At 35.1% G+C, this 17152-nt stretch overlaps 1 protein-coding gene across 4 annotated transcripts in view; it reads right to left on the bottom strand.

Annotated features, from left to right (window-relative positions):
- Positions 1–17152, bottom strand: part of SYT14 (synaptotagmin 14) — a 94011-nt gene that overhangs the window by 37581 nt on the left and 39278 nt on the right. The gene's annotated exons all lie outside the window — the stretch shown is intronic.

Genomic DNA, 17152 nt, shown 5'->3' with positions numbered 1-17152 from the left:
ACATGGTCCATCGAAAGTAAACCCAGGCACTTTGGCTAGAAGGGAGGAAGAATGACTGGCTGGGTAGATGAGGGGAGAGCAATGAATGTTGTCTACCCTGATTTCAGTAAGGCTTTCAACACTTTCTACTATAACATCCTCATAGGCAAGCTGTGGAGGTACAGTCTAGATGAGCAGATAGTGAGGTGGATTGAAAACTGGCTGAACAGCAGAGCTCAGACGGTTGTGATCAGCGGCACAAAGTCTAGTTGGAGGCCTGCAGCCAACTGTATATCCCATCGGTCAGTAGGGGGTCCAACCCCATCCACCTTATTCATCAGTGACCTGGATAAAGGGACACAGTGCACCCTCAGCAAGTTTGCAGATGATACAAAACTGGGAGGAGTGGCTGATACACCAGAGGGCGGTGCTGCCATCCAAAGGGACCTCGACAGGCTGGAGAGATGGGCAGAAGGTAACCTCGTGAAGTTCAATAAAGAGAAGTGAAGAGTCCTGCACCCAGAGAGGAATAACCCCAACCTGCCGGAAAAGAGCTTTGCAGGGAAGGACTTGAGTCCTGGTGGACAACAAATTAACCATGAGCCAGCAATGTGCCCTTGTGGCAAAGAAGGTCAATGGTATCCTGGGCTGCATTGGGCAAAGCATTGCCAGCAGGTCAAAGGAGGTGATCCTTCCCCTCTACTCAGCCCTGGTGAGGCCACATTTGGAGTGCTGAGTCCAGTGCTGGGCTCCCCAGTACAAGAGAGATGTGGATGTACTGGAGCAAGTCCAACAAAAGGCCACTAAGATGATTAAGGGACTGTAGCATCTTCCAGTCCCACAGGGATGGAAGAGACAGAAGAGCAGGCAGGGAATCCTATACTCAACTGAAGTCATCAGTCTAGCAGACACAAATAAAATCTTACATATGAAACTGAGTTCTTAAGTAGAATAATCAGAATATTGAAAACTTTCTCTGTTCCTGCATGCTGATTTATAAAATATGGAGTGATCTAGGAAAGCACATTTTTAGATAATAAATACCTTGTGCCCATGGAACTAGACAGACATTATTTGAGAATCTAAAATGTTTATCAAAACAAAATGATGATAAAAACAAAATAAAGTGATAATAAATATAATTTGACTCTCTATACTGTGAAAACAGGACTTCCTTTTCATAACTTACAGCATTAAATATTGTTTCAAATTCAGAGCAACAACATTTCTGCTCATTGTGGCTAAAAGGCAACAAAAAGCAGTAAATGAGACAATAACTACCATATAGCTATGACTCAATTTCTTTTTTAGTTGTAGTCTAGTCTACAAAGACTTTTCTACCCTCAGCTTTCCCATAATCTAAAGAAATGGAAGCATGTCTGGGTAACTATCAACACCATTATTGTCTTACATGAGTAAATAAATGATGGTGTGACTCACTTTTTTCACTTTGATGAACCCCATTACATGTCCCTATGGGAAAACTGCACAGGCTGTGTGACAGAAAAAGTACTTTTAATGTAGGTGGGGAAGAAGTGAAGAAAAGAAAATTCTTACTAACCAGCTAACTGTGATTCATAAATGTCAGAAAAGCTGAAAAACCAAGGTAGGTTTTAACTATTTTTGGAAGTTTACTTACCAAACAGAACTAACATGCAAATTATTAAAACAAATATCCAGTATTTGTTCTAAAAAAAATCTAAGGACACCTTTGTCTAGACATGCATAAACTGTTATGGAATCAAAGATCTCTCTAAATAAAAAGATATCAAAGCTTTTAAATATACTTTTTTGAATGAAAATGTCTCATAAATTAATTTTCCCCTCCCCATACTAAATGATGCTTTTCATGTTAAGGCTCTCTGACAGTATTACAAATCTGAATTATGTGAAGACATTCTAACGACTTATGATATCGAAGACAAATGACATCACAGACTGATATAAGATGTTGGGCATTTTCCTTGAAAATTGCATAAAAGTCATACCAAACAATCAATTAACATTTTGCATATGTATCAAATTTAAAAATAAAAAACCACTACAAATGCCTGCTATTTCTGGTGGTACCGGAGAAAAAAGTTTGGAGCCAAAAAGAAAGACTGAAGTGCTTACATACTTACATATAAAAACACTGTCTATAAACATACCTTATACCTTTCATTTTAGGCATGAACTTACACCCTGTTACACCTCTGTATACTTGTATACTGTTGCAAAGCCAAAAAGTGTTCTCTAAAGATCACTGAATGTAGCTAATATTATTTGTTAAAGAGTTATTCTTAACGAGCATATGGTTAAGGTAAAAAAGCCAGAATTAATTGGAGCATCTTTTCTATGCTATTTTTCTAAGAAACTTTCTGCTCTCAAAAAAAAATTCTGCAGGCTCCCCCAATGAACACAAATGTATCAAATTACAATACCATTTTGGACTAGCCAGAAAAAAAAAAAAAAAAAAAAAAAAGTCAACATATATCCTAAATGTGGAAGAAGGGAATAATCAAAGAGAAACCACAGGAGGTTAGCCTGAAATCCCTACCAGCCAGGCAGTGCCACTATAGAGAAAAGAAAAGAAGAATGTTAATAGCATAAGGATCCCACCTCCAGTTTTCCACCAAAAATATGTGAAATAACTTTGTACTGTCATAAAATGAGTGAAACTAAGTTGTTTAGTAACAATGTTCACTAAATTAAAACTTGAGAGTCTTGTTGTCAATAAACAGATAACAATCTTCTAAGGGTTAACTGCTTCAATTAAAATTTTCTTTCTTTAGTAAAACAGGAAAAGGCTCATATAATAGTAAGAGTAAAGTCCTGTTCAACAGCCGAACAAGTCAGGAACTATAAGCAAAAACATCCAACATCAGTCGATTAGCATTTTCCTGCTGCCATCAGAAATTACAGCACGTAAACTGTCATAAGCGCATTTAAGTCGCAAGTAAGTAATTTTTAGTACTGTTGGTCAAACAATGAAGGTTAATCTGGTTTTGTAAGTCCTTTCACACAGGCCTTATTCAAAGCCAAGGGGAGATAATACATATCCTGCCATCAGACTCAAGGGAGTGTCAATAAAATCTGACACAGCAACCTAGGCCAAATGAATATTACTAGAGCATACAATTTATAATTATGCAAAGATACACAAACATTTTCACAGTCATTTTTCTAAGTGGAATTGCAGTTTAAAGCTACAAGAGCTTACTAAATACAATGTTTTTCTTTTAGGCTTTTTTGTTATTATTCAAACTTCCTACTCCCAGTGTTCCTCACTTCTCATGTCTGTCTGGGTCCCTTGCAGACCATGCTAGGCCGTACAACATTTTACCATGAAGCTGGTGAAGTTCCTTTCCATGTTTACAATGCTTAGACTTTGCTATCTTAATTATTTTTCCCAAAGGTTGTCAGCAGTACAATCCTAGCTTTCTTTAGTCCGTATGTTCTGAGCAATTCCAAGAACATCCATCTCGTTAACATATAGGAACAGAATTTACCCTAGTGGTTGCAATTCCCCTGTCTCATAAGCAGCAGTTAACTACATTTTTGCAAGTTAAGTTTGAGTTTCTCATGTATATTACTTCTTTAAATATTCACACTATTGTGGGAGAACAGCATCATCACAGAACTTCATTGGGAATCTGGTTTCCAGTTTCTTTTAAACAAATAGTCTTTATATAAATTAATAATTTCTGCAAGTCATATTTTGTAATTACCATGAATACCATACTCAGACAGTATCTTTTCCTCCTCTGTTTCTCCACACATGCTATACTTCATATTCATTTATTTTTTTAATCCAACATAAAATTCAAGTTTTCAAGCCTTCAAGGGGTTCTATGTAAATGTTAAGACAATTTAAATAAAACATAAAATGAAATACTTGTTTAAAAATTAAAGAAAACTTTCTTATTCTGAATGATTAAATACCCTTAGAGGTTTCTGATATGCAGCACACACAGTCCAAATGGAATTTTCATGCTTGAACTTCGCTCACATCCAAAATACTACATTGATTGAATTACTCCACATTATGAGCAGTATAAAACATAAACATTAAATATTGAATGAAGATTTGGGGCTCTCCTTCCTTTAAAATGAAATGCTTACATACATCTTTGTGGGAGCAAAAACCTTACTATTTTGCAATAAAACAGATTATCTTTCCATTATTCTATTTCTTTTCCAAAAGAATTATGGGCATGAGTCTTGTTTAATGAAGAAAAGGGGGATTTAAGACTGGTATGGAGCAATTATTGGCAACAGAAAAAAAAAAAAATCTCTTTTATCAACTTTCTTCTTCCATTTGCCACATTTTAGGCTATTATTCACAGCACAATTAAACTTTACATTCAGCATCTCCTACTGTAAACAAGAAAAGTAATCATATATGATTTTTTTAGCTAAATCTATTTTTCCTCTGTTTCCTAACATTTAGAACATCTATATGCACTACAGGCTTGATCCTGGACTCTCAGAAATCAGCAGTGTTGATGCCATTACCAATGGCAGTGAGAGGGCAGAAAAGAGGAAGGTTAAAGCCTGTTTCCAGTGAGACTATATCCCACTCTCCAAAGCTTTTTTTTTTTTTGAAACAGATTCTTAAGAACAGAAATCATACAATTGTTTGCCTTCCTTTCCATTACCATATTTCCTTAGGTAAAGTATTTATACCATGTATGTTCACTGGACTTCTTAGATAGCAGAACTTCTCATTTTTTGTTAATTCAGTTTGGATGCTGGTTTCACTTTTGTTGTTTTTATAAGCAGTTAGGCTTTACTATTCCTTTGTACTATTTTTCAGATATCTATGTGGGCTAACTTCATCAATGAACACATATTCATTTGGCACCTCGACTCCCTATTAATTCTTTCCAAGTTAGCAAAACCATTAGCAAAATAGTTAGAAAAATGCCACCTTCAAAAAGATCAACAAATTAAATAGATTCAAAGAATCTTTTCTTTTTAAATACATTCTAAGTCCTGTTTGCTGAAGTTGATTGACAACTGGCTTTGAAATCTTAAGAGTGCCTTTCTGACAAGGAAATGTCTTTCATCATCTCTGTGAAAATTCACCCAAATTTGGCTAAGTTACCAGCATTTATGGATGCTTAACAGCAATTGTTTAGAGCTTAACAGCTAAAAGCTCTGAAGATCCCATCCACTGTAAACCATCTCACGCCTCTGAGAATCCCCATTTTTGACCAGTGTGTGTGTGTATTATCATCCCTCTGTACCTCTGGGCTGTGGCATCTGAATGGGGGCTTAGAAAGCCTTTTCCTGACAGGGTTATGCTTCAATCAAGTACATTTTTCACTAAAATTCTTGTTCAAATGCCAGTCTAGTTTAATAGTACACATGTAGTGTAGTCAAAGATAGGAGTCACGTAGCCAGATAAAGTGCTGAAAAGGTGAAAAAGATTCCACCTAGGTCTAAAATAATTTCCCTGTGAAGTATTGTAACACAGAGCAAATATTTTGTTAATGTTCTGCCTCTCATTGTATTTGGTCTCCAAAGAAGAAAAAAAAAGTATGATTAAAAAGCAAGATTAATGTATTATCTTTATCGTGAACATTTTAACATTTGTAGCTTATTTCAGTCACATTAATTTTTAACTTGACAAAAAAGGAATGCAAAGTTTTCCAAATGATGCAGAAAATACCTTAGCTCTCAGTAATTTTTCATTTGATCATGTAAATAAAATGTATTCAGCAGTATACACTGCACTTAAATGCATTTCTTAATTACCATAATTCCATCATTCTTTTGGGGTGTTTTCATATTTCTATTTTAATAGGATGTAAGGAATACCTTTAGAGAGAACTGTTTCTGCAGCTTAAGATTATTTCTCACAGTTTATTAAAAAAACAGCTTCGCCTTTGTAGCTGAGTTTTGTAATTCCTTCCCAAAAATTCTGTAAATTTCTAAAGTATCTCTAGTTCTCTATTTATTAATAACCTGACTGGTGAAAATGAACCAGGAAAGACATCTTCCTTCCAGAACTCTTTCCAGAATGGAAACACAGTGCTTGCTTTAATTCCTTTGCCTTATTTTCACAACACTTTGGGTGCAAGGGATACTCCCCTGGAGTGGCTCAGTAACAGTATGAACACAGAGCAGCACTACACTGATTCTGCACGGGCCATTCCAGCAGCACACGAGTTAAATTTTCTGCCATATACTTAAGATACTTACATTATCTCAATTTGGGCTGGGATCCCAATTTGGTTATGACCCAATTTGGTCACAATTCTTGATGCATATATATATTATGGTGAAATAGTAGAAGTTAATGTTTTGACATCTTACAGACAGAGGCACCAGTACAGGTTTAGGTAAGAGACAGTAAAGATTGTTGTGAATCTAGTCCTAAATTACGCACTCACGATCAAAAGCTTTTGGTGAAGTGTGGAATTGAAATCAAATCTTTTAAGTCTAGTACCCCAGCTGTTGGACCACATTTCATTGAGATTGTTTCCTTTTTTTATGCCTTCTAAATTATTGTTAAGCTAAGAATTCACCTGAACAACATGGGAACCAACAAGTCTCTAGCTTCTTAAGAGATCTACCCCTACAGAATTTTCCATTTATCATCAACTCTCCATCGGAGGAGAAGGATGAAAAGAAAAACACCAAAAATACAATAGTAGAGTAGGAAAAAAGTAAAGAAGAAAAGAAAAAAAAAAGGTAAGGCTAAAAGAGAAAGCAGGCACAATGATTCAGAATAAAGTGATAAGAACTTGTTGGTAGATGAACAACAGAAGGAACAGAAAGAGAGAGGGAAGTTTAGATATTTACAGAAAAGGAGAAAAAGCAAACTGGCAGGAAGAGAAAAGATACAAAACAAAGATGAAAAATTACAAACTTCTAAAATAAGAAAGCAAAAATGACAGAGAAAGAAAGGTGAAGGAATGGGGAAAATAAAACACCATGTGACATGCAAGAAAGTGGTTCAGAGCTGAGAAAAGAAAGCAATGTCAACAGTAGCAAAGAGATAAGAGAGAAATCAGAGACTTCTGATGGGTGAGAATATCCATTTTTGTCGATGAAAATCTACACAGTGTAGAGAACAGAGGCAGCTACATTCCAGGACAAGCTTTTTTTTCTTTTTTTCTCCTTCCTCATTTCAAATATATATTTAGGATTAGGAAGAGGGTGGTAATTATTTATTCAGATCCTGAGATTCCAAAGGACCTTCATCTCTCATCTGTTCAGGTACTTTCCCTTCTTTCCTTGGCACACTGACTCAGTAACTTCCTTTAGTAAAATGAACTATTACCTGCAGCACGTCAGAGTATGCAAAAGGATTAGGAATCCTTTCCTGCTAAAAGGATTCTAGGAAACTCAGAATTGTTTGCTTTTGAAACAAAGCTCATAACTTCACCAAATAAAAACAGCTAGAATCCATGTCCCAGAAAAAAAAAAAAAAATCAAGGACCATCACAGTTCGCAGAAATCTCTAATGGGTCACTAATAGCAGAAAATTGTCTACATGTGCTCAAGAATTCTCCTAAAACTTTTTAAATATTAGGGCTTGTAGAAAGCATGGTTAGGAATAATGGCACTGGTAGCAAATTTGAGCCAATTGTCCAAAAAAAAGAAAGGAGAATTAGATACTTAAATCACAGAAAATGGAAATGCTTTGAAAACAAGATATCTTTCCTTCACATAGCCAATAGGACCGCAAAAAACTCACAGAAAAGACACTGATTAAGGAGCATGCAGCGTATCAGTCTGCTCCACTTGCTCTAGCAAGGCCTAAAACAAGTTTCTCTGGGCAGAAAGAGACAGGATTTTTCATAACTAAATTTCTTGCCCTTCTATGTGGCACCTTTGAGACTTCCCACTGTCACAGACAAGCTGTTTCACTAGACTTGTAAGTAATGTACAATGCAGTTATTAATCCACAGTTGCCATAAAATTCAGAAAACTGGTGGTTACCAGAATTTCTACGGGACTAGATGAAACTGAGTCTGTCCAGTGAAGATATTTTCATTGAGCTGTAGCACCAGTGACAAGAGTGCAAGGTTACCCATGAGCTTATTAGAATCAGAGAACAGTGGCAAAGCTGCACATTACATACAAGGGCTTACAAGGGCTACGGAATGATGCTTCAGCCCTCATCAAACAGTAGGAGACAAATAATTTTTCCCTGACATCCACCCAATAAAACAGTAATACTAAATAGTCAAGAATCAGAGTGCAGCATATCATGTTCAACCCATTTAATCTCCCCAAACATTAACTGGTAAATTGTGGTGGCATGAAGATGGTGGTGTATTTACCGTATTAAACTCATTAGGCTTTGTGACAAAGTAAAAACATTCATGTTCATCTAAAATTTGTTTCTTACGGACTTTTGTTATATTAGCAAAATGTTATGTGCCTAATCTGAAATTACTGTTTGAAGCTTGTTGAATAAGAGATGTAAAGGTGGTATATAGCAGCTAATTAGTAATCAAACTCTGACAGCTACAGCTGCAAAATGTTTGTATGATAATTTCAAATTTGAAAATGATTTATTGCACTCTACATGAAATTAGTGTACACTTATTGAGAAAGTCAGTGATTATCTTGAAAAATACTGTTGGAACATTTCAGTAGCTTTGCTGCAAGACTAGAAAGCATACAATATTTAGCCAGGCCTACTCCTGTCCCACCAATTTCCATAACTTGGTGTTATCAAAGTTTCTACATCTTGATGTTATAGTTGAAACCACACTCAGCAGAATGATGTTAAACATAGTTCAGAACCAGAATGCTATGTTTTTCAAATCCCAGGGATAAAAGCTCAAAATACCTTACTTAATAAAACAGCAATATATATAATTGATACATATACAAGTTGCAACAGCAGAAATCCTGATTAGATAAGGGAAAAAAAATGAAACAATGAGAGCAGTCATACGCTGGAACAGATTGCCCTGAGGGGTTCTGTATTCTCCAGCCTTGAAAGTTTTAAAAGCTTAACTGTCCAAGGCCCTGAGCAACCTGATCTAACTTTCAAGTTAGCCCTATTTGTATCACGGGATCAGACTAGATGATCTCCACAGCTACCTTTCAACCTATGATTCATTGATTCTACAATACTTATTTTAAAAAAATGAGTTTGTATCATATAATCAAGGACAGGGATCATCTCAAATATCTACAAAGTATTTTCTATACAGCAGTTTAACAAGTCACAGGCAAGTATAGCCCTCTGCATATGCCAATAACACTGCTGATTTCTGATCTGTTATATACCTGTATCTACCAGCATAGTACTTTCATTGTTTAAAGAGAAAAAAAAAACAAATAAAACAAGAACCAGAAGAGATTCAGAATACTTCAACTGGTTATGTTGTACTGCAGTATACCTTGCTGCTGACTAATTTCAGACAATGTAGTATCACTGAAAATTTTATTTTGATAAAATGAACATGGCAACATACAGGTTTCATGTAAAAAAATCAACTGTAGTTTAATTATACACACACACACACACACACACACACACACACCCATAAAAAGACACATGCACAAATCACACAGGGCAACATATCAGTAACATGCACAATTTAAGGTTTATGAAATACTAAACATAATTAAGATTACACTGATGAAATAATATCCATTACAGAATGCTGATGTTAGACAGCAAATATTGACCTTTATAATTTAGCAAGTAAAAAAGCCTTAATTTTCTTGTTATTCAAACTTTAACAATAAGTATGATAGCTTAGATGGCAGAAAGAGGAAAAAACTCAACATTTTCTATCACTTTACATTAACATTTTGACCAGTCAACAATTCAGCTGTGATGAAATGTGCAGTTTGATTCAAAGTAAGACAAGGCTATTTAAATAACTCAAAATAAGAAATGGGTATTGAAACATTAGAATTTTGATAAGCGATCACAGCTGCACTAGAATTAGTTTCTATAGCAACAGAGGAAATAATGTGGAGAATTGCACTGCAATACAAGATGGATTCCTTACAAACACAGTGCTGTTCAAATAGAAAACTTTAAAATTATTCACTGTATTAAAATATTTCCATTAAAATGGTTATTCAAATACCCTATACCTTGTTCTATTTTGGTTCTCCTAGATTCAATTCTAGTGCATCTATTCAAGTTTCATACTGCATTTCACACTCTCCCATTAATTAATTTTAAAATAGCATGATAAGTAAAGTGACTTATTATGAAAAATACTGTATTTTCAACCTCAAACTAATCTGCATTTTCAATCTTTCTTTTTATTATTCCTACATAGATGCACTCATTAAATTTATTTTTCCAATGGTGCACTTGTAAAACACACCAGAATGTTTTGCACATGCTATTCATAAGACGCTGCATCACAGCTATGAGAATTAACATCATTATGCAACTTTTAAAACTTGCAGTCATATGAGACTTACACTAGTTTTTAATCAGTGTGCTCTCTCATGTCCTAAGCATGATTAAGAAACCATAGCAAATCTATTAGTATTCATGGACTGAATACCCATAAGATGGTAAGATAAGAGCTTTTCAGTTGAACACATCTTTAGACTTAAAACGCTGCCCATTTTTAACACTAAGAATTATTGTTTCATTGCGTCGTCTCTCATTCTAGCTATTTTTGGCAACTAATTAAAAGCATATGCCTGAACCTTTTATGTATTTTGCCCTTATAATGAGACCTATTACTCTGGCTTATTCTACCCCTTTGAGTTCCAAAGTATCTTTCAAGTTACCATGGATACAAGTGATATGCTTTCTCCCACCCCTGCTTTGTGTGCCTTATCAAACACCAGAAAACTGACACAGTAGGAATCTGAGCCATCTATACAGGAGGAATATCTAATCTCTTGGAAGTGTTTCTCCCCCCCACCCCCACCCCCCCCCAAAAAAAAAGAGACAGAGGTATGCCATATATTACATTTGTAATGAAATAAGCAAGTAGGTTCTTTTCTATCTTATATCACTGGTTTTCAAGGAAATCAAAATGAAATAGATGTAGATGTAAAACGGTTTAATCTGATCACTCCTGAAAGAGTGCTAAAATGGAAACAGGAGAACCTAGAATACTTCTGAGTTTGCTGTTTATTTTGAGTTGACAGAGTTTAAGTGTTTCTAAAGTATTGATGAATATCTCTCCTGAAGATGTACAACATGCAGCAAATTCAAGCAAGCATTTCAGAAAGGAATTGCAGAAACATTGTACTAAATTCAGAGATTACACATAAGCCACAGTAAATAGAACTCCCTTAAACAGAAATTGTTAGGCCTACTTATACCAATTTATCATGCGAACTTTTAAAGGCAAATTGAATTCCAATAGGCTGGCAATAATGTGTACTAATCAGTGACACAGAAGACAGCAAACTGTCCTGAAGTAGAGGGCAGTTAGTAAAATGATTTTCCTATTATGTTCCCATATTGTGACCTCTTCTTACAGAGGAAAGAGACTCTCCCACTTCGCTAGCCAAATTTATGCAGGACACAAAAATTTATGCAGGACACAAAAACCAAGTGCTGATACTAACATAATCTGAACTAATGTATGGGAAGTAAGGGGGAATAACCAAAAGAGAAAATAAATTATAGTAATACGGACTTGATACAGACTCAGAACTCTCAACTTTGACTCCATTAAGTTTATGGAAAGACATCAGCTGCGTGCGTGCAGCAAAGGCAACTTAACTGTTATACATCCAGAGCAGAATGGCTAGGCAATACCTTTCTTCCCCCTTTTCCTTAATTTGTTAAACTTAGCCCTATTACAGCAAAACACACCACAGAAAACTACCTGACTTGTTCATATCCACAAGCTCAGCCTTGCTTTTGAATCCACACCTGAGCCAGAGATACTGAAGTGTAAGACCCACAGACTCTAACCTCTCATTTATATCAACGCTGCACAGTAGCTTTACCATTCTGGTAAGTTTTCCACAAACATTCGTGTACTAAAGACAAATAACATGCTTTCATTTTTCTCACAGCGTCACTGCGGGTTAGACCTGTGCTTGCATGGATTTCATAAGATGCATTTCTTTTAAATTTTAAACTTTGAATTTTCTCAGGTTATGATACTTTCTTTGGGGGATGAAAAACATCAATATAATGCTCTTACTGTGAACTTAGTAGAAAGGTACATTCAACTATAATTAAACCTTCTCAAATTTTTTGGCTCAAAGAACTCAAAGTAAGCACTACTTTGTGGTATTTATGGTAAGCAATCTGTATCACAGTATTTATAGTTCCTCAGTTTAATGTTGAAACCACTCACAAAAAATTGAGTATCTGAAACAGGAGAGATATTTACAAAACAGCTCAGTAATCCCACTATCACATTCACCTTTACACATGCTATTATTTCTTCTCTGTACAACACTCTCCTTGACTACCTGCACTGTGCACCAAAATACATGAGAGCTCCCCCATTCCTCTTAGAGATAAATAGCAAACTAGTACTTTTTAAGCAATAATAAGAATAAATTACCTTTGTTACCATCCTTCACAACAAAAGTTCTTAATTCTTCCTTCACAGAATCTCACATGCCTGGAAATGGCCACTACTGTTGTCCGCATCTCTGGGGCCACAGACCGCCTTTACACATATGACTACAGTGTTTTTATTCCCAAAGATCTGCTTTTTAAATACTCTTTTTGTTAACAGGAAGGAAATGGCACCAGGAAAAGTGGCCAATTCAGAGCAGAGGTTCTCGTTACTAGGGAAAGGAATCTTGCTCTGTAAACTGTCCAAGGTAACAGCCATTATGAAATAGGATGATGACTTTCTCTGAAGAAGAGCATTAGACATTAGTCTCTATTAATAGATGAATTTTTCAGTTACAAGGAAAAATAACCATCAACTCAAAATATATTTTCAAATTTCACCAGAGCTACTCAAGAATTATCTATTGGCCAAATTTTGTTTGGACCGACAATGCATGATCAAAGATTTGTTTGGGGGGGGGGGGGGAAATCAGAGCACTGCACAGAGCAGGGAACTCCATCTTCAAGAAGAGCTTCCAAGACATATGTTTATGTGAAAATTTTCATGCAATTATTTTTATACTAAGGAGTAAACAAGTAAATACTGTAAAGTTCAGGGAAAACATAATCATTATTCTTTCCCATTATTCTCTAAAAATGGTTCAATTCCGACATTAAAGTGCAGAACTTACCATAATGAAATATGAAAGACTTCAACCAAAATAATTTTCAGAATGTAGTTCCAAATTAATACAAAATCACACTAGATTTCTGTTCTGTATTCATTAGATTTTGAAAATAAGTTCAATAGCTTTCTAGATTTTTTTGATTTTCATTCAGCTCATTATATTTCCATGGATGCTACATATATGACAAACATTTAAAAGTATATTAAGCCTTAACAAAATATACCAGAGATGGCATTGTATTTTTCATTTTGGAGTTGTCATATTTTTCTATTTTAGAAATTTACAGGAAGTTGGACAAAGTTCTAAAAAGATACTAACTGTTTTAAATGCTATTAAGAATAGTGTTTTCACTGCTAAGGGTTTCAAAACAAAGTTTCAGAAGCCATTACTTATACTACCAAACTACAGATTGCTAAAGTATAAGAGTTACTAGGCAAAAAGATATAGATCACATATAACAAAAATGGGAACTGTGAAATACTGCAAGCCACAAGAAGTTTGAGCAACATCAAATAATGTTTCTAAACCAGGTTCCCTGAAAATATGAAGAAATCAGACTAAGCACTAGCATTAATCTTGACCAATTTGAACAACAGAGGTTATTTCTTTTTCTGTAAGAAGATGCAGAGCTAGCCTGATCTTTGTTATGTTTTCTGGCACCGATGTCAACTCATTGCAGTACACAACAGCAACCATTTCACCTGTTCAAGCAGTACGAATAAGTGGTATTTGGGCTGAACATTTTCAAAGAAAAAACAAACAAAAAAATGAACACACCTGAAGACAGCCTCTTGAAGAGATCAACCTTTTATTCTCCAAGATTTGGATTTTCCAAATACACACACTCTTATCAGCTCTATTTTTAACCTGCCGCTCACATAGGATACTTAAAATTCTGAACATGTTTACATTACCCATCCAGCAGGCTAATGGAACTGCATACCAGACAGTCATGCATAATTCAAATCAATATCCTCAGGCTTGCAACTCTAAGTCAAAGCTGCCTTTAAATAAGCTGGGTGTGACTTTAACATGAATAAAATGTATCTAATTTTAAACCTTTATCTGACAAATTGATACATCTTGCAAAGGAATGTCATAAAACTCCTTTAAAAATTATAGCAAATGAAAAAAATCAGTATAACTGAATACCTTTTAAAAAGCACTTTAAAGGACAAAATTTAAAGTGGTTCAACAAGACTCAGTGCAAAGGTTACAAATAAACAGCACTTTCTTTAAACAAAAAGTAGTATAAATATATCCACGAAAACACATGCTGACAGGATATTAAATGGTGCAGAAAGTGAATGTAGCAGGATTTCCTATTTATAAATTTAAAGATCAAGCTTTCAATTGGATTGGGCATAGGTGACTCCACACAGAAAATCCTATACCTAGTTTAGCTTGACTGTTAGCTTCTCTCTAAGGTCCAGAATCAAATTTCCGGTAATAAAATAATTTTCCCTTTGGGTTTTCCTATGTGCTTCCATGAGATCACAAATTCATCACAGCAAATAATCTTCAACCATACTGAAACAACCAGAAGTATGGAAATTACACTACCTAAAGATCTATTTCCAGATTACTTGCAAACAAAGTAGAGGAAAGGTAATTGCAAAAAAATAGGGATTTCAAGTTATATTATATATCTCATGCTTCCTCTCAAGGAAAATATCCCAGTAATTCCTGCAAGTACAACACAAACATGTTGTAAATAGTATATGAAAGCTTATTTTGACAGGAAAAGAAGTCTTATGATATAGCATATATCTATGCAATGAATACACAGGCATAAAGAAAGTAATCTACACTGAGTAGGTAACAAAACAAAAATAGTTCAGAAAGAGTTATAGAAGTAATCTGTTGTTCTTGTCAACAGAAGAAAAATTATGAAAAAAAATGTTGCCTGAGCATAGATATGGATCAAGATGGAAAAGACTAAGAGGAAAACAGAAGATTAACTTAGCTGCTAACCTTGCCCTCTTTTAAAGTCTTAATTCAAGCAAAACTCTGATGATAAAGGGGAAAACATCCTCCACAAAAGTGCATCTGTGGATTTTGCTGTGGATTTTATGTGAAGAAGTTGAGAAACTGCAGTGATAAAATTTGTATAAAACTAAAATACCGCTGTAAGACAACTGGAAGGTGTGTCCCTGCTGTGCGCTATTCCAGTGTTCTCACCACTGCTAGGTCCAGACTAATTTTATCTTTATCATTATCGCTCTCTCTTTTAATATGATGGAGTAAGTAATACAAAAAAAAAAGAAAAGAAAGAAAAAAAAAGCCAGTGAACTCACTTAGAAACTAAATGCTGAAACTGACAGGCACTTAATGTTAAAAATAGTTATTGGTTATTTTTAATGTATCTAAATTCTTCTAATACGAGTTTTTTCAAGGTTTCCTGTTTATATATCTTTTAGATTATATTAGTGAAAGAAATAACCAGTTTTCAGTCAGAATTAGCAAAAGCTGATTCGAGGCAGTTCATCAGGAAAGTGATCTTTTTCACTGATCTAGTACTACTACCTCTTGTGTTTGTATCACAAACCTGTTTTACATTTTATTAATGTGGAACGTCTATAGAGAGTACAATGCCACAAGGAAATACTTTAGCCATAAATACGCACACAAACATTTCCCAGGTAATGACAAGCAAAAGAAATCCTAATCCTTTCACAAATCCCAGATTCAAATAGATGAGAGATGTATTCAACTGAGTTTAAAATAAAATGAAAAATTTCCTATAATTATTAATGCATGATTTACATCACTTCGGAAATCACATTGCTAAGGGTGACTTTCTTCAAAGCCTTCACATCACTGCAGAGCATATTCCTTCAAATATTTCGAAATGCTGGCAGGGGCAGCCTGATTTTTGAGTTTGCTCTGCTCACTTGCACACATCAGGAAAAACTCTTTCCCACTGGAGGGTCAATTTTCTCCTCTTTGGAGCTGACCTAGCTGGAAAGGAAATTTTCTTGTTGAAAATCTTATCATCACCACTGACTTTGAGTTTTGGTACTAATTTTTTCCTGTCATCTGTAGATGATATGCATGCTCTGACATCTTCTTCCAGCATCTCCACTGTTAATTGCTAAGTAAATCCACAGTTTCAGAATCATTTGACTTTACTCTATCAAGCACTTTCATATGTTACCTTCAGTCAACAAGAGACTTGTCATGCACTACTTCATATCATCTATCCAGCTTTTCAATTCAAAAGTACAGTATAACTCCATTCTCCTCAAACCAGATCTAAACTCAACCATGAGTCACCTTTCTCTTTAAACTCCCATGTCTACCTATTTCCATTTCAGGGAATATTCCCCAAGAACGTTACAAGAACATTACTGAATTACACTTGCTTTCTACTCTTACCTGTGGATCCTATGCATTCCACATCTCCAGACTATTTGTACAGCGTTATGACAGCGTGCTTGTCATAACCGCAACATGACCATATCTTAATACTTGAATAATATTTCCTTAATACTAGGAACTTTTCAAAAGAGAAAGAGTGGCACTTTCTTGGGACATAAAACAGATCAGAATTCTGTAAAACCGAAGAATATCAGACAGATGAAAAATTAATCTCTAAATTGCTCTGCAATGCTCAGTTGAGTGTATTTTTCAAAGACATGCACCACAATTTCAAATACTTAACAGAATTTACTATCTTTCATTATTATTCTACAGTGAAATAACAGAGGATTATCTTTCATTAGCACAAAATAATGCACTAGGAAGCCATCCTGGAAGTAATAAATAAATAAATAAGGCACATTCTATGTTGTCCATAGCTCTGCACAACAACCTGCAGATCTCTGAATTACAAAGTTGTCTTTTTTGTACTACAGTAGACACAAAACTATCCCTACAACATTCCCTTGGTATGGATATGGATTGAACTGCCACACACACACACAGGGGCTTCAAAACCACAATCTCAATCTCTCAATCTTTCCTTCCCAAAATTTTTAAGGGCTTGGAGGCAATTTACCCACACAATTTACTCCCTTCA

Source organism: Dromaius novaehollandiae, chromosome 3 (genome assembly GCF_036370855.1).
Source record: "Dromaius novaehollandiae isolate bDroNov1 chromosome 3, bDroNov1.hap1, whole genome shotgun sequence".
Classification (NCBI taxonomy): domain Eukaryota; kingdom Metazoa; phylum Chordata; class Aves; order Casuariiformes; family Dromaiidae; genus Dromaius; species Dromaius novaehollandiae.
Note: the sequence above shows the minus strand (reverse complement) of the source record. Positions and strands in the feature narration are given on the sequence as shown.